Source organism: Hippopotamus amphibius, chromosome 4 (genome assembly GCF_030028045.1).
Source record: "Hippopotamus amphibius kiboko isolate mHipAmp2 chromosome 4, mHipAmp2.hap2, whole genome shotgun sequence".
Lineage (NCBI taxonomy): Eukaryota > Metazoa > Chordata > Mammalia > Artiodactyla > Hippopotamidae > Hippopotamus > Hippopotamus amphibius.
In genome coordinates this window covers 91,701,425-91,727,689 of record NC_080189.1, presented here as the reverse complement: position 1 = coordinate 91,727,689, position 26,265 = coordinate 91,701,425, and the positions used below count along the sequence as shown (strand labels likewise).

The 26,265-nt window shown below is 37.2% G+C and overlaps 1 long non-coding RNA gene across 1 annotated transcript in view; it reads left to right on the top strand.

The window, feature by feature from the left end:
- Positions 1–779: 779 nt before the first annotated feature.
- LOC130850977 (uncharacterized) overlaps positions 780–26,265 on the top strand; it is a 143,891-nt gene continuing 118,405 nt past the window's right edge. The window contains exons 1-2 of the long non-coding RNA XR_009053088.1: positions 780–943; positions 8,987–9,086. This is a non-coding gene — a long non-coding RNA (uncharacterized LOC130850977). The remainder of the gene's footprint in view (positions 944–8,986; positions 9,087–26,265) is intronic.

Below are 26,265 nucleotides of genomic sequence, written 5' to 3'. Positions count from 1 at the left end.
TGAACAAAGTTTCTCCTTGGTGATGACTATCAAGAATTTGAAAAGATCATCATTAAAATGTCTTAATGAGGAGTTACATACATCCCTTTCGAGCATAAAACATAATTTTTAAAGTATTTTTTAAACAGATATGAGCTCAAGTTTCTCACTTAAAGTTATCAGTGAATGTTATTTGCATGTTTTATATACCTTCAGTATCTAAATTTCCCCCCAAATTTTGTACTTCTTTCCTTTCATATGAAAACTGTACTTAAGTAGTAATTGTAAATGGAAAGTAACCTTTAAAATTGTATAAAAATAAAAAAATTAAATAAATAAATGTTTTTAAAAAGAGAGTGAAAAGACCACCCACTTAATGAGGGAAAATGTTTTCAAATCATATACCTCACAAGGGGCTTTTATCCAAAATATGTAAAGAATTCTTACAATTCAATAACAAAAAAAAGAGAACCCAGTTTAAAAATGTGCAGAAAATCTGAAGAGACTTTTCTCCAAAGAAGATATACAAATAACCAATAAGCACATGAAGAAAAAAAATGCTACTTAATTTTCACCAAAATTCATAGGGAATCATTTGACTCCCTTCAATTTATCTGTGTCTTAGACTGGACCCTGGAAACATACTCCGAGACAGAGAATTTCAGGCAGAAGATTTACTGGGAAAGGCATTCAGCAGACACACCTGTAAGGAATTAAGGGCGGAGGCAACAGGGGACAGAGGCAGAAGCGGACCCACCTCGCATTTACAACTGAGGCCTCAGCTGAATCCACTTGGAGATCTGGAGTTGTGATGGCCTTTCAGAGTTGTCTCAAACTGATGCAAGGGGCTGGGCCTATATATCCTCACACCAGCTGTTCATTCCTCCTGTTTGGTGGGCATATAACCTTGAGTGAGATACGCTGTGAGAAGTTGGAATTCATTTCCCTGCCAGCTTGGAGAGGGGTAAGTCAGCCCTGGGCAGGGCACTACAGAATTTGCTACACTGGGTGCTCAGGAAGCATTGCTGAGTTATCACAGAAACTGTATTTCTTTAATTCCTTGGGCTGCTACTAAGCAATATTCATTTGGATTATCTACACTGGGCCTACTTTTCGGAATACTCTGTACGTCCTGAGATCTCATCAGCATTGTGGATGATAGTACTATATACTTTTTATAACACTTACTACTATCTATTATAAATTAATTTACATGTTGTCACATCTTTGTTGCAACTATAAAGCTTGAGGGGATGTTGACAGCTTCATTCATTATTGTATCACCAGCACCTAGAACACTGGACTATAAGCAGGCACTCAGCAAATATTTATTAAATAAGCGATAAAATGAATGAATGAATGAATGAAAGGGCTCCTGGCCCCAATTCCAACATGTGTGTTTGGAGGCTTCCATACACCAGCAAGGAATTTTCAGATGCCAGCAGGGTGTTGGAGAACTCAGTTCTGACACTATTTACCTGAAGATGGAGTAAGATTCTACAGGTAAAGGGCTCAGATCCCACAAGACCACTCTTCACTTCAGATGCCAGTTGCAAGCTTAGTTTTTTACCTGTGCTTCTAAGCTATCAGCTATAAGTTAGAGATTTCCACGACTCTCTTTCCTCGGGTTCAATTCATTTGCTAGATTGGCTCACTCGGGAACCTAGGGAAACCTGTTTACTCATTAGATTACCCATTTATTATAAAAGGATATTAAAGGATACAAATCAAGAGCCAGATAAAGAGATACGCAGGGTGAGGTTCCTGACAAAGGATCTTCTGTCCTTGTGGAACTTGTGGCTCAGCACGGTGGCATGTGGAAGTGTTCTGGTTCCCCAGCTTGGAAGCTCTCTGAAAAGGGCCAAAAGGCTGTCCTTTGGGGTTTCATGGAGGCTACATTATGTATTAGTTATGATTGACTGAATCATGGGCTAACGGTGATTGATTTAACCTCAAGCCTCTCTCCCCTCCCAGGAAATCAGGGGTTGGGGCTGAAAGTTCCAACCCTCTACTCACGTGGCCGGTTCTCCTGGCTACCAGCCCCCACCCTGGGGTGGGATCCAAAAGTTACCTTCATTAACATAAACCCAATTGTGATGGCAGAAAATCCAAGAGTTTCGGGAGCTGTGAGGCAGGAACTGTGAATGAAAACGAAATATACCTGAGAAATATATTTTGGTTGTCTGAATATCACAACAAATGCACTAACTTCTCTTTCCTCTTCTTGTCCTTTTTGTCCTCCTCCTCCTCTTCCTCATTCTCTTCCTCCTCCTCTTCTTCCTCCTCCTCCTCCTTCTTCTTTTACCTATGTTCTGCTTCTCAGTTTTATCTTATTCTGCTATAAAATGTATCTGAATGGCAATGTCACAAAGTTAATCAACCCTGGTAACTCCCTTGGACATCAAAGGAGTTCACACATTCTTGAAAGACCACCTGATGAGATGTCCTGTTCAAGAATTTACTGTTTACATTTTAAGGAACATCATTTTCTTAATTTCAATCTATAATTGCCTTTTTTTGTATTATAATTTATATGTAAGAACAGAATTTCAGTTCTTTAGAAAATGAAGTTCCATGTCCAAACATTTTTCAACAAATTGCCGCTGTCTTTGAGTATATTTAGAACTGAGGAACATAGACTCAATATTTTCCATCTCCTCTCTTTCAGGATGTTGTCTCACTCTGATAATTCTCTAACTCTCTTAGTAGAGTTATAAATTTCCCTTCTGATAACTTATCTGAAAAAGCTATGGTACATTTTATACCTTCTGTGTGGACTTTTTGCTATTAATCTGTTCAGAAATTATTTCATATACTTCTGTATCACTAGAGATAAATGGTCACAGCAGTGGTTTTTTTGTTTTGTTTTTCTAGTTTGTAATCAATCTGTCAGAGCTAGCTCCTTCACATTTCAATTTTTCTCTTTTTCCATTTCTCTCCCATAATCATCTGATTGGTTGTTAACTAGGGAGTTCTTTTTTCTACAGTCCCTGATGCATGTGCCAATGCAAATGTTATGGAACTTGTGACACATTTTGGGGACAACTTTACTAATATAGCTCTTATACCTTCCCAATACAGAAAACACATTTCTTCAGATTGACTGAAGATATTTCTGTTGGCAAACAAATTGCTTTGTTTTCTGAATTTTTCTTTAGGTCTTAATGTTCTTGGTTGTATATCCAAAATTATCACTTACCTACACTATTCCTTGTCTCCCTACACACATTTTGATGATCTCTCCTTTTTGTTGCTATTATTTTTAGAGCCTTTGTTTCAAACAAATGTAATCGGTCACATTTCCAGTTTCAGACAGTTTAATTCAAAGTTCCAGGTAGTCAAGCACCATTTACAAGAGGTACTATCTTTTATAGGACTCAGTGTTTCAATGTGATCCTTCTATGAACATATTAACAAAGTCCTTAGAAAGGATCAGCTTGATTCATCTCTGTCCTGACTCCGTTTAGATCCATGAGATTTTTGTACGTTTTTATATCCCATGGCTGTGATTTCTTTACTTCCTAGTATGATGCAGAGTCTCTACTCACTTAAAAATTGCTCATTAAACACAATACATAATAATTGTTAACATTTATTAGTACTATGCTTCAAGTGCTCCTAGTTTGTAAATCATTTCATTATTTCCTTTCATCTTTTTTACATTCCTTACTAAATATTATGATGACCTCTTTTATGAATGAGGAAACTAAAATCATATTGGTTTAGGAGTTGTCCGTATCAAACCACCAGTGCATAGGGGAATCAGGTTTCAAATCTTAGCTTATCTGTGATATTTCACTGCCTCAAATGTATGATCTTCTTTAAAATATTGATTTATTTCCTCCGTTAAAGCCCGCAATTCATAATTCCATTGGTCTTGTAATTCCTATGACTCTGTCTAAATTTATGAATAAGAGCATGAAATGCAGTAATTGCTGGAGAGATCTCTCTTGTAACTTTGTTCAGTGCAAAATGTCCTATATGATGTGAGTGTGACTGCAAACTTCCCAAGGTAAAGAAATTTCTTGTTCTTGTGGCTCAGAGTACTCTAATTGAGTAATATAACTGAACTTACCAGTTAAAGATCTCATGTCTTCCCTGTATAAGATATTAATTCTCTAGTGCTAACACCCCAGCTTTAAAAAAAATCCTGTATTCAATGTCCATTTTTCAAGTTGCATGCATTCAGAACAACTTTTGCAATGTCTTTTTGAACTCCTTCCCAATATTAGCTCCTATTCACCCAAGGTGTTCTGTACAAATACAATTTTATAAACTCTGAGCTCAATATGCATTCTTTCTGGCAAAATAATGACTCCTTACAAGTTTGAGATAAATGTTAAAAATAAGGCAGAACAAATAAAGTGAAAAGAAAGAAAACAGAAAAGAAAAAGCATTGGAGATTTTGATTGGGGGTGAGGACTTTATTAGTCTCATCTGGAAAAATTAAACAAATCAGAATTGTGAATCATGTTAAGGAGTGAGTTATGCTATCATATTATAAATTTTATTTTAAAGATATAGTTAATATAGTGTGGTAGTGGCCTAAGAATTGAGGGAGAGATAATGGAGTAGCTCTGGAACGAATGCTAGAATTCAATGTAGGATTTAAAATATCACAAATTCATAAGAAAATGTTGTATTATGTTTAACATTGTGTTGGAAAAATTAACTATTTTGAAAGAAAAGGCCAATTCTCAGTTGACATTACATCCAAAATATATTGAAACGATGAAAAGTTTAAAATTAATGACTAAAACTATAAAATATCAATACATACAGATATTTAAGATATGAAAGATGAGAACTTTCTAAGAATGAAATATTATATGTATGAATATAAATAGATTTGCCTATTACATAAAAATTTAAACTTCTAATATATCAAACATTAACATTTTCCATTCTATTAAAATGTTTATTTCCTTTTATATCTAAATAATATAAATCAGTAAGCAAAATGGCCAAATTTATGAATAATTATTTTACAGAAGTCATATAATTGATAGGCATATAAAAATCCAACTCATTATGAATCAGAGAAATGCAAATAAAAGAATAACAGTGTCCTATAATAGGCTATAAATTGGCTTCAAGAAAAGTATAGTACTGAGTGTTACCACTTCAACCAAAGTTGGCATCACAAGCTGGCAGGGAAGATGCAAAAATGAGGTTAGATGTGTTTGCCAAAGAGCAGTGAATGTAGGAGAAAGTAAATGCTGCTGGTCCGTATAATTTGTGGATCTACCTCTCCACTATGTCTCGGGGTAGATCACGGGCGATTTCAAGACAATTGAGTCCTACTTAAGACAGAAAGGCCATGCATTCAAAACACAAATATCAAGCTTTGGAGCGTAGGTGGTGTCTTAGTCTGTTCGGGCTGCTGTAACAGAATCCTGTAGACTGAGTGGCTTATAAACAATCGAAATTTATTTCTCACACTCCTGGAGGCTGGGAAGTTCAAGATTAAGGTGGCAGCAGATTCTGTGTCTGCTGAGGTCCTCCTTCCTGGTTCACAGAGGATACTACCCTGTGTCCTCACATGGTGGAAAGGGCAAGTGATCCCTCTGGGGTCTCTTCTTAAAAGGACAATAATCCCATTTATGAAGGCTCCACCTTCATGACCTCAGCATCTCCCAAAGGCCCCACCTTCAAGTACCATTACACTGGGGATTAGATTTTAATATATGAATTCTGGGGAACACAAATAGTCTATAGCAGGTGGTAACTGTTCACAGATATTATGCGTATCATATGCATATATGTAATATATATTTATATTTAATACTCTGTATAGATCTAAAAGCAGTGACTGTTCTTTTATGACTCATTGATGCCTATAAGTGCTAATATTTCACAAATGTATGCAAAGTTTAAAAATTCATAGCTTTGGTCAGAATTCAGACATACTAAATATCTTTGTACATTATTTAAAATGAAAAAAAAAACTATACTTAAACTCATGCATGGTTTTCCCTTTTCAATTTTAATATAAACATGATGCCAGCTCATTATTTTAGTTTTTCTTCCATAGCTTCTTTTCACATTTTAGTTGAGCCACAGAAATACAAAATGAATACTATGTATATATTTTTAAATAGAATATTTTTTCCAGGTTGTATTTCTACCAGAATCTTTTGTTCCAAGTCATTGAATGCATTTCATAAGAATGAGTCACTTCAAAATGAGATTTCTTGGATTATAAGCATAATGTGCATGTGTTTAGAAAAAAAAGGAGAAAGGGAGAAATATTTTTCAAAAAAAAAGCGCATGAGTAAGTTAGCATAGCCAAAGGGCAGCAGCATCTGATGTGGTGACAGGCTTTGCATGCTTCATGTATTAATGCAGTTTCCATAGCAGCCACCGTATCACATGATAGTTCAAAATAATTTATAATTGCCAAGAATTCTTAAAGGGAAACATACCCAACTCAGATATAATTTTAAAAATCAAGTAAGTGTTTCTGAATCTAGATCCTTGACACAGGCTCCAAAATGAAACTTTACAGGAACCACAACCTCCAAATTTCTACCTCTCTATCCATAAAATAGGGGTAAAAATATACACCATGGCTACCTCATAGGATAAGTGATTAATAGTTATGAACATGCTTTGAATAGTGACATCTGATGGACAAGGACAGGGGCACAGTTAAGTTGCAGAATCATAGACTATCATAACTGGTAGGAATGTTAGAAGTCGCCTGGTCCCAGCCCCTCACTTCACAAATGTTGCAAAGGCACTAAACTTGTCCACAAGGTCACATTAGATGAGCAGCAAGGTCATTCTTAGCACTTGGTCAATCATTTGTTTCCTCATCCAGTGCTCTTGGTTTTTACCCCTCTCTATCTCTGTGGTCGGCTACTGCTCTATGAGATCCGCCCTGAGTGCCTCCCTGAGTCTCCCCACTGGTTAGTACAGTGGAAAGCAATCACTCCAGTCTTCAGAGGACACAGTCTGCACAGGTCTGGTCACGTAGGACTTTATCATTTACCTTTTTTCACAGCTGAGAGTCTTCCTATTCATCCCACATTGAGTCCATAGCATACTCTTCTTCTAAGCCCTTCCCATCATTTCAGTGTTTGAGAATGGTCTTTGATATAACATGGATTTTGAATAAAACTTTCAAGATTCTAACTAAATTTCAAGTGTCTAGGCATTATGTAAATCAAAAAGGGAAGAAACTGTCTCCTGAAAGAGTTCTTGTCTGAGCAGTCAATTGAAATGATGCAGCGTTCATAGCCCATTTTCGTTGTATTTGGTATATTTTAGTTTGGGGGCAATTTCATGTACAGGTCTAATTTAATCTTTAAATAAACTCTCTTTGAGGAAGTTTACCCCTGTTTTGTTGGTAGAAAAAACTGATTTTCAGAGATATTAATTAACCTTTCTATTGTGACAGTAATATTGGAGCCAGGATTTGAACTTTGGTTTTTTGTTTTGCTTTGTTTTTAATCAGATGCTTTTTCTATTACTCAACAATCAGTAAGTGCTTTTGATCAGTCTTGCCCACTGCCTTGGTGTCATGTGCTTGTGTGGCCTAGAATGAATGAAGCCTGGCACAGAGACCACATTCTTACACAGGTTCTGATTTCCTAACCCATTCGAACTTGGCTTCTTGGTCCATTTCTTCTGACTTAGCTGTTAACCTTGCCTTTTCAACCTGACCCATAGTCTTGCCTTTTCAACTTGACCCTAAGTATCTCAGCTCTTGGCTGTAATGCTGATTAGTGATTACAACCATCTTGATTTGATCCTACTGCCCCATGAATAGACTTTACCTACTCTGTCCAGGCTTGGTAGATAAAAGCTGCTAAGGGTGAATTTGTTAACTGGGATTAACTAGTGCTTGATCAAAAATAAACTGCTAGTGGCAGGGACTTAGCAGCTTGGCATCCCTAAGCTATAATATATTCTAATGACTTCGTTTACTTTGTAAATCTCTTTTTCATTATATATCTGAATCCACAAATTATCACCATTACCCTTCTCAATCTCCCCATACCCTATTCCCTGCACAATATACCTCTTACTTATAAAAAGCACTTCAGTATTAGAAATAGAATGCACTTCTAGAGATCACTAACCCCAACCCCACTATTTTACATATTATGATTCTGGATCACAGGAAATGTAAGGTCATCCAGATTATTGGTGTCAAAATCCTTAACAGTCAGCTATCGATCTGTCTTTCTAAAATATCAGTTTTTAATTCATTCTTGTTGCTAGCTTCTCCCATTTCTACACAGAATACATCAAGGATACCATATTGAACAAAGTTCATAGATAAATTTTACCTTACCTAGTTATCCTGATGCCATCTTCCAGCCCAGAGTGAAATCATTGAGAAAAATCATAACAACGCTACCAATTTACAAGACACGAATAGTTATTCATATAACCTTGGCATGTCTTGGAAAATTACTCGAATATTAATAATAAGTCCAAGAATGCTTTGGCAAAGAGTATAGGATTTAAATCTGCAGCCAGTCAGAATACACAGCAAAGAATTAGCCATCTGATAGTCAAATTCCATGGACTTTAAGTGGTCCTAATTAATGGTGCTTCCTGGACTTCATTCTTCAAGCTATCAGACAAGCTATATAACCCAAGGGGAAGGTAATAACATATCCCAAGGGGAAGGTACCCTTCAGTCTAGCTCTAAACTTCATGAGTATTTCATAAATGTGAATAATTGACTAACCCATTGAACATGCAAAGTAGTGGTAAAGGGTGTGAGCCCTGGAGTCTACCTGAATCTTACGTCCCTCTTACTTTTTGTAACTTAGACAAGTTACTCGTTCTCTGACTGTTTTCTTGTCTTGAAAATGGGGCTAATAATACCTCAAAGGATTATGGCAAGCAATAATGAGATATTTCAGGCAAAGTACTTAGAAATTCCCTGACACAGAGGGAGCACTTGATAAATGTCAACTATTATGTTTAAATTATTGAAAATTTCTTTTTCATAGACATGAAACAAATGACAGATTCTGTTCTCTTTCAGAAAAAGGAATCCATTCATCTTCAGAAAAAAAAGGACAGTTTTTACAAGCACAGCCTAGGTCTCAGTTCCAGCCACTGCCCAGTTGTGTGACCTTAGCCAAGTAAGTTAACATTCCCTTTTCTGTTCTTATTTAATGTAGGTATCATAGTACTTGGTACTTTGTGGCATGTTATAAGGTTTAGATGTGTTACTACATATGAAATACGAAGTTACTCAACTGGCCTGTAGTTAGCACAGTGAAAACATTTGCTGGTATTCTGGATCTTATGCATAAAGAAGGATATGATTAGAATTACTCCAATCCACAGACTTACTTGAATCTGAAATAAAAAGGTTTGCCGGCCATTTTCATTTTTCTTTGAATTGAAATATTTCACATTCTTATTGCACCCAATAGCTATTACTCTCTTTGACAGGAAATGGTGTGAGATGAGAAAGCCTATAAATCACACTTTTTTTTTATGAGTCTGCTATCGAATTACTGTTGTGGCCTTTCAGGATTGTGTCAGATTAGTCGAATAACACGCCACCCTCCACCACCACCCAATTCCCACCCAGGTTCTCGGTGGAGTTGTGAGTTCGGAAGTAGAAGAAGAGATGATTAAATGACAGAAGAGTACAGATGTCAAAAGTGTCGTCGTGCAGGCAATATTTCTGCCAGGTGGGATGCATCAGGCATGCTGGTTCAGGAACCCTTACAACAAAGGTTACAATACTCTGAGCCACTGAAAGGGACAGGAAGCCGTTGCTGTGGGGCAGGTTAAATGAAAATGAGAAAGAAACACAACATCTCTCAGAAGTCTAGTTTCTCCTCCCCTTAACTGCCAGGACACCTTGACCTTTGATTTTTAGGCTCTGTCAGATATCGTGTGTGTATGTGTGTGTACGTGTGTGTGTACAAAGAACAAATAATTATCCCCATATCTTCAAGAAAAGATTAAAAGAAAAAAATATATAGCTCCACCACGCAAGATACTCTTCTCTTTGTCTTCCTGTTTGCTTATGTATACTTTGTTACAGTGGTAATATTAATATATATGTGTATATGGTTTTATATCATGACTTTTACTCTTAAAATATCATATTTTCAAGTGATATAATTTGACAAATACCAAGAATGCTGTCCCCTGCCTTTGTGTAAAGCGTGGCCCTTTCCAGTTATTTTATTAATTTTCTGTCATAACTATTCCTGAGAGGGAGAGCGAGCTGTTCTTTTAAATATATTGGGTTCCTAACACCTTAGAGACTATTCAAACCTTTTCCTCTAGGAGTGACCGGAAATCTGGGGCCTCAGGCTCACACTATTTACAGGGAGGTAAGGAAGGAAAAGAAAATTAAAAGGAAGAACATAAGACTAGCTAGCAGGCAACAGGAATTATGAGTATTTCCTGCTTCCATTTCTGCCCAGGGTGTTTTCTACCCAAAACATTTCCCTACAAGTCCAAAGAAATAGGAATTTTATTTTCGCTTCAAAAGTGGAGACAAAATACTTCCATAGTGTGGAGTAACTAACTGTAAATTACACGGTCTTTATTTAACCTGCTCCACTACCTATGCATTTGCCTGTCGTATGGTGACCTAAACACATCATCGGGGCTATCTTTGTTTGTAATTTCTCTCTCTCTCTCCCTTTTAAATTCCAGAGCAGCATAGCAAAAGTATCATTACTTCTATGACCTATCAAGAACCCATCTCTCTATACACTATTTCCACAGGCTACTCTTCCAAAAAGAGAGAATCTGCTACAAAAGAGTCGTGTGTGAGCTTGTCTGGGAACACTGCTGCCTGCGCACAGGGCTGAACTAGTGGCTCGTGGGAACGAGGTCATGAGTTTAGTTCTCGCCAGGCTTCTCTTTGCTCCGCAGTTGTCCTAAACTTGCCTGATTTGCTGCCTTGCAAAAAAGAAAAGGAACCTCACAGGCTCCTCTGTGCTTCCATAGTGGGTGGAGAGCTGCTAGACCTAGACTTCTGAGGGTGTCAGGATGGATGGGACTCAGGGCGTCTCCTCGGGATCCCCGGTGACACACACATGCCTTGACAAAGGATGCCCTGTGACTTTAAGAGGTCAGAGCTGCCCTGCCCAGGGACCAGGCAGAGTTTCCCGAAGGAAACTACATCTCAGCTGCCGTCCAAAAGGGACACTCTAGTCAGCGTTTCCTTGGAGCTGGAGTTGGGCCAACTTTAGGAGCCTATAATTCTTCCTCTTCTCTACAGAGAGCATTTGTGCCGGCTCTGTGGAGACATCAGCTTCCGCTTCTTTCTCTGAGTCAGAGGGGCCACAGCGTTCTGATCTCCTCCAAAGACTTTTCAAGAACCTTTTCACTTTTTCTTGACATCAGTTTCAGAATTTTCTGAAGTATGCAGGTGGGCGTCTTCTCTCGGACACGAGGACTCTTCCCAGGAGGAAGGAGAGAGCAGAGGCTCCCTGGAGGGAAAGCACCAAATGTGGGGCTCCGCTGGGGATGACTAGGTAGTGATTTCCTCCTAAAGGTGGCCTTTTCCTGCCAACAGCCTGGAATGTTTGACTCGCCCTCTGGGAGCCAGTACAGTGCAGGAGCACAAAAAGCCCTCTTCCCCTCTTTCTATAAGGTAGATGAAGCCCATTTTGACTACATCATAGTGTGAAATTCTCTGTTCTCCACTGGGAGATGAAAGAACATAAGACCCATGTATATTCTACTGGATAGAGAATTTAAAATTGATATGAAAAGTAAAACTATAAATGAGGTCATATACCAACAGTGTGAATAACATCATAGGAAAAAGTTACTGTTGATAGTCAGACATATTCTATGGGAGATTTTCCACTCTGAAAAAATTACCGTACCAAGATTATTTATCCACTCCTTTCTGAGTAAAATTGAGGGAAGCCTCAAAAAATGCAAAACCATAGCAACAAGTCGTCATGTAATTATCGGTGATGCAGATACTGCCAATTTTTCCAGTGTAGGTTTGTGTCCTCACAGACACTCATAAACAGAATGCAACGTGCACATGCTTTGATCAACCTCTTGAGACAATCTGTGAAGGAGTCTTGCCTGTGATTCTGAGTTAAGCCACATGATACATCACTTGCCTCCTACTTCATATGTGTCCAGAGTTGTCTTTGGGCCACTGTGGCTCGGGGACTGTGTACTATGGTCATCCCTCTCTTTAAGGCTGAGAGCAAACAATGTGCACACCTGAAATATGTGCCCATAGACTCCAAATTACCCAACGTTTAAATCTGTTTATTACAGCTAAACCAGTGTGAAGAAAGAAGTTAGATGTCATTAACTCTCACTATTCAAATTCACTGCAGCCCTAGATGTAAACAAGAATGGCTGAGTGTTGAAAGAGAAGATTATGCCACGAGAGGTTTAAAATGCCCACCAGACTGACCCATCTCTGCCATTCCAAATCATACCACGTATTGCACAGCAAAGATCCCAAAGCCAGGACATGTTGAACAAAATTGCTGAGAAACAAATTTAAAGTTTAACTAAGTGGTTAAAAAATAAAAGTAACCTTGAGTAGAAGATGCAGTAGGTAGAAGTGTGATGGGAGCTGATCAAAATTGTCAGGAAAAAGATAAATTGATAAATAAGAGGTTAAAAGTTTAATACGAAAGACAAAGTGATGAAAGGACCATCTTCTATCTCATTTCTTCAAATTTTCTGAGAATTCCAACCCCTCCAGATAACTTAAGCAAGCCAGATCCCAAGGAAGTGAAATAATTTGTCCATGGCAACATCGCAGGCATAGCTAGGTCTTAAACTCATGTCTTGGACTCTTAGCCCAATGCTTTTTCCATCATCCTCTCCTGACAGTAAAGAAAAGCACTTTATCGTGACTTTTGGAAAGAATCTTATGAAGTCTCTGGTGCAGTACCCACAATGTATTTCCATATTAGGCTGACTTGAGGCCCAGATCCTATCACCACCCAGGGTGTGCTTTCTGAGGGTTCCAAAAAGTCTCTTCAGAAGAATACACGCTTCTGAAGATATTATCACAAGACAATAACAAAGACATAAGTGGATTTTCCTCACCAGAACTTTGCAAAAGCCGTGACTAAGTGCCTCATCTAAACATGCATAAAACTCTTCCAGCAAAAAAATGGTGATACATAGTTTTCTAGTGAATGTTCCTTGGGAAGGGAAAGGGAAATTAAGAAAATACAGAGAAGTATTTAAGAGAGATGGTTTGATATAAATGTTGTATTTACATCTTTTAGGAATCCTGTTTTCATATTTCTGTAAAACATGATTGATACTAGAAAAGGAACATTGCAGTGCCTAGTGAATATAGAGCCTGAAAAAAACACTTGTTTTGTTCAGACTGGCTTGGTATCTGTTCTGCATCTAATTTGTTCTAACTCATAGCTTAGGAGTGGGGCTAAAGCTGAGGTTCTAAAGCTTGGTTCTGTTATTAAGCAGGAAAATTTGCAAATAACTTAAGATGAATGATTTTGATTTCTCATTAAAGAATTCAGCGTGACAGTTATACTGAAAGCATATTTTTATTTTATTTTTATTTTATTTATTTATTTGCTGCATTGGGTCTTCGTTGCCGCACGCAGGCTTTTTCTAGTTGCGGCGAGAGGGGGTACTCTTCATTGCGGTGCATAGGCTCCTCATTGCAGTGGCTTCTCTTGGTGTGGAGCATGGGCTCAATAGTTGTGGCACACGGGCTTAGCTGCTCCATAGTATGTGGGATCTTCCTGGAGCAGGGATCGAACCTGTGTTCCCTGCATTGGCAGGGGGGTTCTTAACTACTGCGCCACCTAGGAAGTCCCTGAAAACATATTTTTAAATATGTTTTTAGAATAGATTTGCATTACATATACACTACAAATTTCCCGCATTTTCCCCTAGCCCCACTTCCATTAAACAAAGAAACTACCCACTTTCCTTTGGCAAAGGGTCATTTCACAGGCTAGGAAATGTGGGATTGCAAGAGTCCTGGGGTCAGTTTCATTCAGGCAACTGTTTATTTAAAACCCTCTGGAGAATGTGAGCCATGGCTTGAGATTTAAGGGTCAAGATCAAGAATGTATCAAGTTTCAACAATAAATTCAGAGCTGGAAATGAATTTATTGCTTAGCAAGTGTTTGGGATGAAGTAAAAGGGGAAAAGCAAGATGAGCATATCAGGTTTAATTGCCTCAGCTGGGAGATGATTTGTCTGACAGCCATCTTTAAATGACTAGTGACTCACCATATATGAATAGCTGAGATTGGCTTAATGGTCCACCTCTCCCTTTTTCCATCTCTCACAACTAGGTGCAGTATTTCCAAGACTTCCCATCAGGAACTTCTGAAAATTTACTCTATCTTCTAGTGTTTTCTGGAGATAGGAAAGTTGCTTTCTCAACTTGTGTCTGAATACGTCTTTGCTTTATGAGTAATTGGGGCTAGCTCTTTTAGCACACTTAATCTGCAAAGTAGGGCTAATAGTATGTATTCTACCCAGTTGTTTTGAAGATTAGTAAGATAATGTACATACCGCTATTACAGGGTTTAGCATCAAGTAAGTGCTCAATAAATGGTAGACACTACCAACTCCTACCGCTATACTTTATTCTGGAACTGAGTCCGTCATGATTCCCCTCACTCTATTGAATATGTCTTAAATGCTGACTTCCTCTCTGGGATTTCTGGCAGACATGGCAAGGGCAAGGGCGTAAAGCAGATTTCTACTCCCGATGAATAATGGGAATTATCAGAAATCGGATTTCATGGATGTGCACAATCTCTATGATTTTGAACGGGTAGAAAAAGCGGTTCCAACTTACCCAGGGAATTTCAAAGACAGTCTGTGTCTGAAAAAAACACACCCAAACCCTCAAAATTTACTCTAAGGCCATCTTATTTCATGCTCACTACCTTGTCTATCAAGAAACTTCAGTACTTTGACATATAGTAGAGATTCAAGAAATATTTGCTAGAGGGTAGACATTCTCAAAGAAAGTCAGTTTTGCTTATTAGCAGGCAAAGCTAAACCACTATAGTAAGCTGCTCTCTACTGTGCTGCTTCTGATGGTGCATTGGTTTCTGTGACCAAACTGACTCTTAAAATTATCCTTATCCTATTTGGTTCTATTTTGAATACTGAAGTATAGTTTGGTATTTAAATGCTTCTGGAGTTATGTAGGTCTGGTCTCAAGACATAGCACCATCACTTCTTAGCTGTTTCTAAACAACAATATCATTATCAAGAACACGTACACTTCCCTGACCTAATTAGGCACTCAGCCTGTCTTTATTACTATGAAAACCAAGCATAGCTGCACAGTAGAGGCGTGTACAGTATTTAATTAGTCTACTATAGCTTTCATTTGGGGAATTCTCTCATTGGTTCTTATCCTTTCAAATGTGTCTCAACACGTTTGATGAAAATTTTCTACAATCCAGCATGTACTTTGAACATGATCACACTTATAGTTTGTCTGATAATGCCAAGTATGAGAGTATCTTAGAAAAGTTCGATATTGTCATGATCAGAACTTCACTTAACACAGTCACCTAACATAAATATCATATTTTCTTTCCTAAGGTATAAACTCTTCTGGGGCCTGACTTACTTCACTGCTCAGTTCCTTTTGTTAAAAAGCAAAATTCAAATGAGTAAATTTTAAAGATCTAATTGCCTTTATTCAGTTATTCATGAATTGAGCAGCATCCCACCTAGCAAACAGAAAGAACTCCAAAGAGCCATGTACAAAATGACAGACTTTTATAGGCAGAGGGTGGTGGGACAGCAAGTTTCTAGCAAAGAGTGGGTTGTTTCAGGCAAGGTCACCTTCCTTTGGGGGACAGCAATGGTCTGTCAGACAGCTTGCCTCACTACTGTTGACCAGGAAATTCCAGACTGACTGGTTAAGATTATACTCCTGGGAGAGGGTGATACTGCAATTAGGTTAGGTGTTAGGTCTGAGTGTGGTGATGTGAGCTTAGCACAAGTGACTCCATTTGGGGCCTGTTATCCCTTTTTTAATATTTAAGGAATGTAGTTAAGAAATCATGGCTTTTTATTTTTATGTGGTTATTGTGTACCCACCAAAGTAATTTGTTATATTTTCCCTGTGATGCTTGCATATCACTGTAGTTTAAATGTTTCATCACCAAATTAAGAACATTGGCAAGGCTATGGGATTTTCATGTTATTTGTAGTCATGGTTGCAAGTGTGGAATGCCCCACCTATCCATGAATAATAGCTTGATTACTTTCCAGTTTATCTGGAGTTATGTAATGTACTAGTAAAATCATGTACTGAACACCAAGTATTTATTTATAAAGATCAAAAGATTCTGAGCCAATATAATGTTTCTAAAGTCAAACTTATTTCAAAGGGAAATAAATAATGTGACCAACATTCTAACAAGAAGCAAATAAGACATTTACTTCTAGCCAGATACAGAAAGACAATATTGCATGATCTCACTTATATGTGGAATATAAAAAATTTGAATTCATAGTAATAGGAAGTAGAATGGTGATTACCAGAGGGTGGGGGAGTGGTGAAGGGTAGGGGAAATGGGGAGATGTTGATCAAAGGGTACAAATTGTCAATCATAGAATAAATAACTTCTGGCGACCTAGTGTACAGCATGGGGACTATGGTTAATAACACTGTATTGTATACTTGATATTTGCTAATAGAGAAGATCCCAAGTATTCTCACCACACACACACAAATGGTCACTGTGGTGTGCGGAATATGCTAATTACCTTGATTGTGGTGATCATTCATTGCATATCAAAACATCACATTGTACACCTTTTATTTGTCAATCATACCTTAATTAAGCTAGGGAAAACGATATATTTATTTCTGCTAAGAATATCATATTTCGTTCTTCTTGATGCCCAAATAACAAAGGATAAACAAAATATATCTGTAGTATAAATTTTATATTAGCAAAGACATAAATTTCTACAGAACAGTAGTGTCATCTATTTCAATGATTAGAGCGTCCTATATGTAAAAATGTTGGTTTTAAAACAGTAAATGATTGATCGATTGATTACATTTAAATACCCATCGTGCTAAAGATCTCCGAGACGTCTTGACAGCTCAGTACTAAACTTCTTGTCACCAGCACCTGCAAGCTTGACAGTGATGTATCTATTGAGCACCTTGGGAGGATTCCAGCTTCCATGTATTTCAGGTGATACCTAGTTTCCCCTTCTCTCCAAGGCAAGAGCTTAATTGGTTATATCTGGTAGAGATGGTGGAGTGAAGTGGTAGGGGAAGGACAGAGGAAAGGGGATACACAGTCATGAAAAGTGTCTCAGAAAGTTCCTTCAAGTCAGAGGGAAGGAAGGAAGGAAAGAAGAGAGAAAGGGAGGCTCTCACTTGCCACAGGTGAAAAGACCTTTGCTGTTCTACTTCATACAGATAAGAGCAAGGTAAGAAAAACTGCATTTGTCTTTGGTTTTTTATTTGTTTGTATAAACTGAAGGGCGCAAACTTGAGGGACCCCCTGCCAATCTTTCAGTAAACCACTTGTTTTGTTTAACTTAAGTATAGTAGTTGATATGCAGAAAAAAGGAAAAGAATTAACTATCATTTGCTCCTGGAGGCAATCCGCTTGGTTCCTCATGGATGAGCCCTAGAAAAAGCAACAGTTAAGACCCAGGAAAAGCTCCTAAAACCCAAATGCACTCAAGACTGACTTGTGACTGAAAACTAATTTTAACATTTAAACCATAAATCCATCATTTAAAAGAAAAATTAAACATAGTTGCTCATATGATTCAGTTCCATATAGCCAATGAAAGGACCAAATTTTTCCTCAAAATTTGGCTTTCTGTATTACCTCAGGAATAAAGCCTCAATTAGTTGCTAATCTCTCTCATAATACCTGTAACCTAAGTGCTTGACTTTATTTACCACATAAATCAGTTCAACTCATCCTGTTACAAAGTACCCCCATCACTACCTTTTATTTATTTTTTTAATAAATTTATCTATTGGCTGTGTTGGGTCTTCGTTGCTGCACACGGGCTTTGTCTAGTTGCAGTGAGCAGGGGCTACTCTTCGTTGTGGTGTGTGGGATCCTCATTGCTGTGGCTTCTTTTGCTGTGGAGCAAGGCTCTAGGCACGTGGGCTTCAGTAGTTACGGCATACAGGCTCAATAGTTGTGGTGCACGGGCTTAGTTGTTCCACAGCATGTGGGACCTTCCTGCAGCGGGGATCGAACCCACGTCCCCCGCATCGGCAGGCGGATTCTTAACCACTGTGCCACCAGGGAAGTCCCCAACCCTACCTTTTAAACTGAATGTCTTATTAATAGTGGTTTGATCATGGTCTCAACTGAAAGCTTTGATAGTTGTCTCCCTACTTTTACTAGTAGAAAGTCATGGGTCAGATGTTAGTTTAATTTTAGGACTGAATATCTTTACATAGGCTTATTAATTTAATAGCCAACATATGTTTAACGAACGTCTATTGTGTGTAAGAAATTATGTCGGTAAATTGTTTTGTCTCACTACCAGTAAGAAAGGTAAAAATTCATGTTATTCCAATATTAATCTTGATAAAGTTAATTCATATATTGAGATTACAAAATGGAGGCTTCTCCAGGGACCCCATGTTTGGCCCTTCATCACAAATCTAAACCTAAATCAGCCTGTGCTGACAGGAAACACCTGTCAGGGAATCCTAACATACATCAATGAGCACCTCCCACTCAGCTATGCTAGCTCACCTTACCCTAGAAAATGAGACCTGCTAGTCTTATAAGGAAACACCTGACCTCTTGACCAACCATGCCGTTTCCAGGCTACCTCTTCTGATGAGTTCTTCTGTAGAACTCACTTTTGCCCAAAATCCCCAGGGAAGAGTGCTCCATGGTTTGTGAGGCTCTGTATTCCCCAATTCATGGGCTCTTTTCCCTTGAATAAAGGACAGCAAACTCATTACTAAATGTGTTCATTTTGTCATTTGACAATCCCAAGTATCACAACTAATAAAGTAAATTTCAAAATAAATAATCCTCAAATCAGTTTTTTTAACTGATGGCTCAAGTTTCTGCAACTATTTCTCGTGATTTTTCCCTGTGGCTGAGTTGCTAGTATTAGAACCCTTTTTCTGTTAGCACCCTTCTCAAGTGAAAGCCTACCTTCCTGCTTTCCTTCCTCTCTTGATTTGTCGAAGGCACTTTCTGAAACACTTTTCATGATTCTGTATCCCCTTTCCTCTGTCCTTCCGCTATCATTTGACTCCACCATCTGCACCAGCTGAAACCAATTAAATCCTTGCCGTGGAGAAAAAGGAAAACTAGGTATCCCCTGAAGTACATGGGAGCTGGGGTCCTCCTAAGGTGCCCAACAGATGCCTGTCAAGCTTGTAGGTGCTGCTGACAAGGAGTTTAGTACTGAGCTGTTGAGATGTCTCAAACATCCTTAGCACGATGGGTATTTAAATGTCATAGATCAATCATTTCAATTACTGTCCTAAAACCAACATTTTTAAGTATAGGATACCCTAATATTGAAATAGATGCTATTGTTATTGTTTTGTAGAAATTTATGTAAATGGTCTTTGTCAGTATTTTCCTTCTGCATGTATTCCATGAGAGCAATTTTAATTATAAAATTTTAAACTAAGAAAACAGAATCTTGAAACCTGAAATACTTTTGCTAACGAACATTTCAAAAGCATAATCTTATGCCTTTTCAGTATTCTTTTAATGAATATTTTATCATGAATTTTAAAGTATCAATAATACATGCTCACAGTAACCAAAAATAATTGATCAATAATGAGAAAAGTAAAAGGCTTCATCTCCATAACTCCTTTGTCTCTAGGAATATCCAATGTTAGCTGTTCCACGTGTATCCCTAGGAAAATTTCAATGAGTTGACCAGTACATACGTACAGGTATTGTAGGGGAGGGTAAAGTTCTCAACAATCTTAGGGTATCTGGCTGGGTCTGGAAATTAAACTGACAAAAACAGATTAACAGGAGAAAAGCACACTAATTTATTTGTTTTATGTGACATGAGAGCTTTCATAAGAAACAGTTAGACCTGAGTGTTTTATGCCAGATTTGGCGAAGCACACATTAGGGGAAGAATCTGATAGGTTAAAGAGTATGAGGTAATTACACTAAACTTGGGGAAACAGTAAGGCCTGTTAGGATTCTTCTCAGCATCCCTTTGTCTTCAGAGATAAGGATGCTCCTTTCCTCTGGGTATCGCAAGAGTGCCTCTCACACGCTTGTTTCTTAGCCTGTTTCAGGGAAGAAGTGTGATGGACTAGAGGTCAGAATGACCTTCCTGCTTCTGCCATATTCTCAAAGTCCTTCAGTTTAAGGTATTTAATACGCCAAGGTATCGTATTTGGGGGTAGCTTGTTTGGAGTCTCATCAGTATATATGTATGTGGGTGTATCCATCACCTATCCTTATTAGCACATAGACAACTACCTCATGAACTGATTTCTACAAAAAATAGCTTGCCTTACCATTCCCCTACAAGTGCACATTTAGTTTGGTTTGCTAACACCATCAATACTGCAGTAAACAGCCTGGTATCTCTGAATACTTATGCAAATTTCTAGCAGTGTATTTTCTGGGCCAAATTTAATATGCATTTAAAAATTTGATGAGATTGCTAAGTTAATGCCTAAAAGGTTTGAAACAATTTACATTTCCACCAGGACTGCACGAGACCAGCATGCCTGTTTACCCACACTCTCATCAACACTGGGTATGATCAAGCTAAGTTTTGCCACTGTCATGGATTTTTTTAAAGAAGGATTCTGCTCTGTTTTGACATTCTTTTTTTCCTTGGATGCCACTGTATTTCTTCAGCAAAGCTTAAATAACTAAAATCAATGGTCAAATGCTAGATAAGTACATTAGAATAGCACTGATGCTTTCCTTTATTGCTAATCTTTAAGAGAGAGCAGTGAAGGGAGGGAGGAGAAATATCCAACTGCATTTGACTATGCCTAGGTTGAAAAATATTCAAGGCACACAGAATGTGGAAACAAGCTCTAAAAACTAAGCTTGTCTTTTGTTCCACAAATGTACTGTAATACGTACTAGTTAAAATAAAATCTGTCTTGCAGAGCATTGAATTCTTCAGCAGCAATAATTATCTCTGTGTATTTCATTTTCTACTTTGGGAAAAGCTTATGTTGCATGCAGAGTGTACATCTGAGTTTCACAGATGTGATCTAAATTACTCTGATGCTAAGCCCTTTTATCTGGCCACTGCTGGGTCAATTGCCCAGCATAGAAAAGAACACAGTGACATTAGTCTTCAAAGAGTTTGAAATTGAATTGCACTTACAGTCTAGTTTTGCCTTTGAAGACACTATTTAATGCAGTGAAGCTCTACTCAGAGTGTAAGGGGTACTGTTCGCTACTTTCTATCCTGTGTCCTAACAGAAAATAAACAGCAGAAATTCTCTGGCAAACATTAGGCTCAATTAATCAAAGTAATTGACTTATTCTCATTACTTAAAAAAATAATAAAAGAATGCTAACACACACAATAATATTTGTATCTACATAACATGAGAATAGCAACAATAAAAGAAACGTGAAAATTCTTCATTGATGTACAGGTATTGCTTTGTATTCTACCAAAGAATGCTTAAGTTACAAGAAAGCTTCAGGATTCAAATTCAGATTGTGTTCAAATTGTATCTGTGTAGTTGATCTATAAATAATTCTATTACTGTTTAATTAAAGCAAAATTTGGTTGATTGGTTTTGAAGACCCTTTTAATAAATATAACTGACTAGTTTGTCCAAGATGAAAAAATCAACTTAAATTATACTGTTCTACAGTCTCCTTCCTATGACTTCCCATGACTCATAACTGACTCATAAAGTTAGTTGTATCTTCATTTTATATAATGAAATTTTAACCTTTGTTCCAAATCATCTCTTCTTCCTGAGTGTGATCCTGTTATCTCATGTTTATACCTCCACTACTTTCTGCAATTATCTCCTTGATTCTTAGTCTTTTCTTATAAATTATATACTGCATGCTAATGCAAGAGTAATATCTTAAAAGACTATTTTTTCAGAGCAATTTTAGATTTACAACAAAATTGAGAAGGCAGTATAGAGATTTTCTGTATACTTCCTGCCCCCAATGTGCATAACCTCCTGTTATCAACATCACTCACAAAAATGGTACATTTGTTATCAAGGCTGAACCTGCATTGACACATCCTTATCACCCAAAGTCCATTAGGGCTCACTCTTGGTGCTGTACGTTCTATGAGTTTGAGCAAATGTCTGACATACATCCATCATTACGGATATTATACAAAGTACTTTCACTGCCCTAAAATCCTCTGTGTTTTGCCTATTCATCCCTCCTCTCCTTTCAACAATCTTTTTATTGTCTCCACATTTTTGCCTCTTACAGAATGTCATATAATTGAAATTATACAATACGTAGCCTTTTCAGATGGGCTTCCTTCACTTTTCGTACTTGAATGTCTTTTCATGGCTTAATAGCTCATCTCTTTTTAGCACTGAATAATATTCCATTATCTGAGCATAACACAGCGTATTTATCCATTCACCTACATAAAGACACTCTGGTTACTTCCAGGTTTTGGCAATTATGAATAAAACTGCTCCAAACATCTGTGTTTAGGTTTTTGCGTGGATGTAAGTATTCCACTCTGTTGAGTAAATACCAAGGAGCATGATTGCTGAATCTTGTGCGGAGTATGTTTAGTTTTGTAAGAAACTGCCAACATGTCTTCCAAAGTGGCTGAAGCTTTTTGCATTCCCACCAGCAATGTATGGGAGTTCCTGTTGTTGCACATCCTTGCTAGCATTTGGTACTGTCAGTATTCCAGATTTTGGCCATTCTAATAGGTATACAGAGGCATCTGATTGTTTTAACTTGTATTTTCCTGATGACATAAGATGTGGAGATCTTTTCATATGCTTATTCGCCATCTGTATATCTTCTGTGGTAAGGTGTTTGTTAAGGTCTTTGGCTCATTTTTCATTTTTTTTTATTTTTTAAAGCTCTTTATTGGAATATAATTGCTTTACACTGTTGTGCCAGTTTTTGCTGTACAACAAAGTGAATCAGCTGTATTTATACATATATCCCCATATCACCTCCCTCCTGCGACTCCCTCCCACCCTCCCTGTCCCAGCCCTCTAAGTCATCACCCATTATTGAGTTGATCTCCCCGTGTTATGCAGGAACTTCCCACTAGCTATCTATTTTACATTTGGTAGTGTATATATGTCAATGCTACTCTCTCACTTCGTCCCAGCTTCCCTTTAGCACCCCCCACCCCGTGTTCTCAAGTTCTTTCTCTACATCTGCATCTTTATTCTTGCCCTGTCACTGGGTTCATCAGTACCATTTTTTTAGATTCCATATATATGAGTTAGCATACAGTATTTGTTATTCTCTTTCTGGCTTACTTCACTCTGTATGACAGTATCTAGGTCCATCCACCTCACTACAAATAACTCAATTCCATTCCTTTTTATGACTGAGTAATATTCCATTGTATATATGTGCCACATCTTCTTTATTTATCTGTTGATGGGCATTTAGGTTGCTTCCATGTCCTGGCTATTGTAAATAGTGCTGCAATGAACATTGTGGTACCTGTTTCTTTTTGGATTATAGTTTTCTCTGGGTATATGCCCAGTAGTGGGATTGCTGGGTCATCTGGTAGTTCCATTTTCAGTTTTTTTAAGGAACCTCCATACTGTTTTCTGTAGTGGCTGTACCAATTTACATTCCCACCAACAGTGCAGGAGGGTTCCCTTTTCTCCACACTTCTTCAGCATTTCTTGTTTCTAGATTTTTTTGATGATGGCCATTCTGACTGGTGTGAGGTGATACCTCATTGTGGCTTTGACTTGCATTTCTCTGATGATTAGTGATGTTGAGCATCTTTTCATGTGTTTGTTAGCAATTTGCATGTCTTCTTTGGAAAAATGTCTATTTAGGTCTTCCGCCCATTTGTGGATTGGGTTATTTGCTTTTTTGGTATTAAGCTGCATGAACTGCTTCTATATTTTGGAGATTAATCCTTTGTCAGTTGCTTCGTTGGCAAATATTTTCTCCCATTCTGAGGGTTGTCCTCTTGTTTATGGTTTCTTTTGCTGTGCAAAAGTGGCTCATTTTTTAAATTGGGTTGTTTGGGTTTTTTTGTTGTTGTTGACTTTGACTTTTAAAAGTTCTCTCTGTATTAGGGATAACAGTCTTTTATCGTGTATATCTTATACAAATATTTTCCCCCAGTCTGTGGCTTTTTTTCTAATTCTCTTGATATTGTCTTTCATAGAGCAGAATTTTTCATTTTTAATGAAGCCCAGTTCATCAGTTATTTCTTTCATGGATTATGCCTTTGGTGTTTTATCTAAAAAGCCATCGCCATACCCAAGGTCATCTAGGTTTTCTCCTGTGCTACACTGTAGGAGTTTTTATAGTTTTGGGTTTTATATTTAGGTGTATGGTCCATTTTGAGTTAATTTTTATGAAGGGAGGAAGGTCTTTGTCTAAATTTTTTTTTTTTTTTTTTTTTTTTTTTTTGCTTGTGGATGTCTATTCCAGCACCATTTGTTGAAGAGACTATCTTTGCTCCATTTTATTGCCTTTGCTTCTTTGTCAAAGATTAGTTGACTATATTTTTGAGGGTCTATTTCTGAGCTCTCCATTCTGCTCCATTAATCTTTTTGTCTATTCTTTTGTCAGTACCACACTATCTTGAATATTATAGATTTACACTAAGTCTTAAAGTTGGGTGGCATCAGTCACCCAACTTGATTTTTCTCTTTTAATATTGTATCAGCTATTCTGGGTCTTTCGCCTCTCTATGTAAACCCTAGGATTAGTTTTTAAATATCCATAAAATTGCTGGAATTTTTATGGGAATTGCAATTTGACCTACAGCTCAATTTGGGAAAAACTGACATCTTGACAATATTGAGTCTTCATATCCAGGAACGTGGAATATCTCTCCAACTATTAAGTTCTTTGCTGATTTCCTTCTCAAATTTTTGCAGTTTTCTCATATAGATCTTGTACGTATTTTGTTAGATGTATACCTAAGTATTTCAGTTTTTGGGTACTAATATAAATGACCTATTTTTAATTTCAAATTCTATTTGTTCATTATTAATATATAGGAAAGCAATTGATCTTTGTATATTAACCTTATATCCTACAACCTCACTATAATTGCTTATTAATTTCAGGAGTTTTTTGTAGATTCTTTCAGATTTTCGGCATTAGATGATCATGTAAAAAGGGACAGTTTTATGTTTTTCTTCCCACTCTGTATACCTTTTATTTTCTTTTTTGCCCTATTTGATTAGCAATGTGGACTTTTAGTACAATGTTGAAAAGCTAAGATGAGAGGAGACATCCTTTTTTTGTACCTGATCTTAGTGGGAAAGCTTTAAGTTTCTCTCCATAAAATATGATGTTCACTGTAAGATTTTTGTAGATAGTCTTTATCAAGTTGGGGAAGTTCCCTTTTGTTCCTAGTTTGCTGAGGATTTATCATGAATGGGCATTGAATTCTGTTGAATATTTTTTCTGCATCTATTAGCATGATTATGTGATTTTTCTTTTTTAGTCTATTGATGTAATGGATTACATTAATTGATTTTAGAATGATGAATCAGCCTTACATACCTGAGACAAATCCTACTTGGTTATGGTATATAATTCATTTTATACTTTTTTGGATTGATTTGCTAGTATTTTCTTGAGCGTTTTTGCACCTGCATTCATGAGAAATATTGGTTTATAATTTTCTTTTTTTGTAATGCCTTTGCTTGGTTTTTCTATCAGAGGAATACTTGCCTCATTAAAATGACTTAGGAAGTATTCCCTCTGCTTCTATCCTCTGAAAGAGATTATAGAGAATTGGTATAATTTCTTCCTTAGATGTTTGGTAGAATTCACCAATGATCCCATCCTGGTGATTTCTGTTTTGGAAGGTTATTGATTATTGATTCAATTTCTTTAATAGATATAGGCCTATTCAGATCATTTATTTCTTCTTGTGTGAGTTTGAGACGATTCTGTCCATCAAGCAATTGGTCCATTTTATCTTGGTTATTAAATTTTTGAGCATATTGTTGTTCATAGTATTCCCTTATTATTCTTTTAATTTCTATGAGATCTGCAATGATGTCTCCTCTTTCAATTCTGATATTAGTAATGTGTGTCCTTTTTCTTTTTTTTCGTAGTTACCCTGGCTAAAGTCATAGATTTTATTGATTTTTTTCCAAAGAGTAGATATTGGTTTTGTTGATTTCTCTATTGATTTTATGTT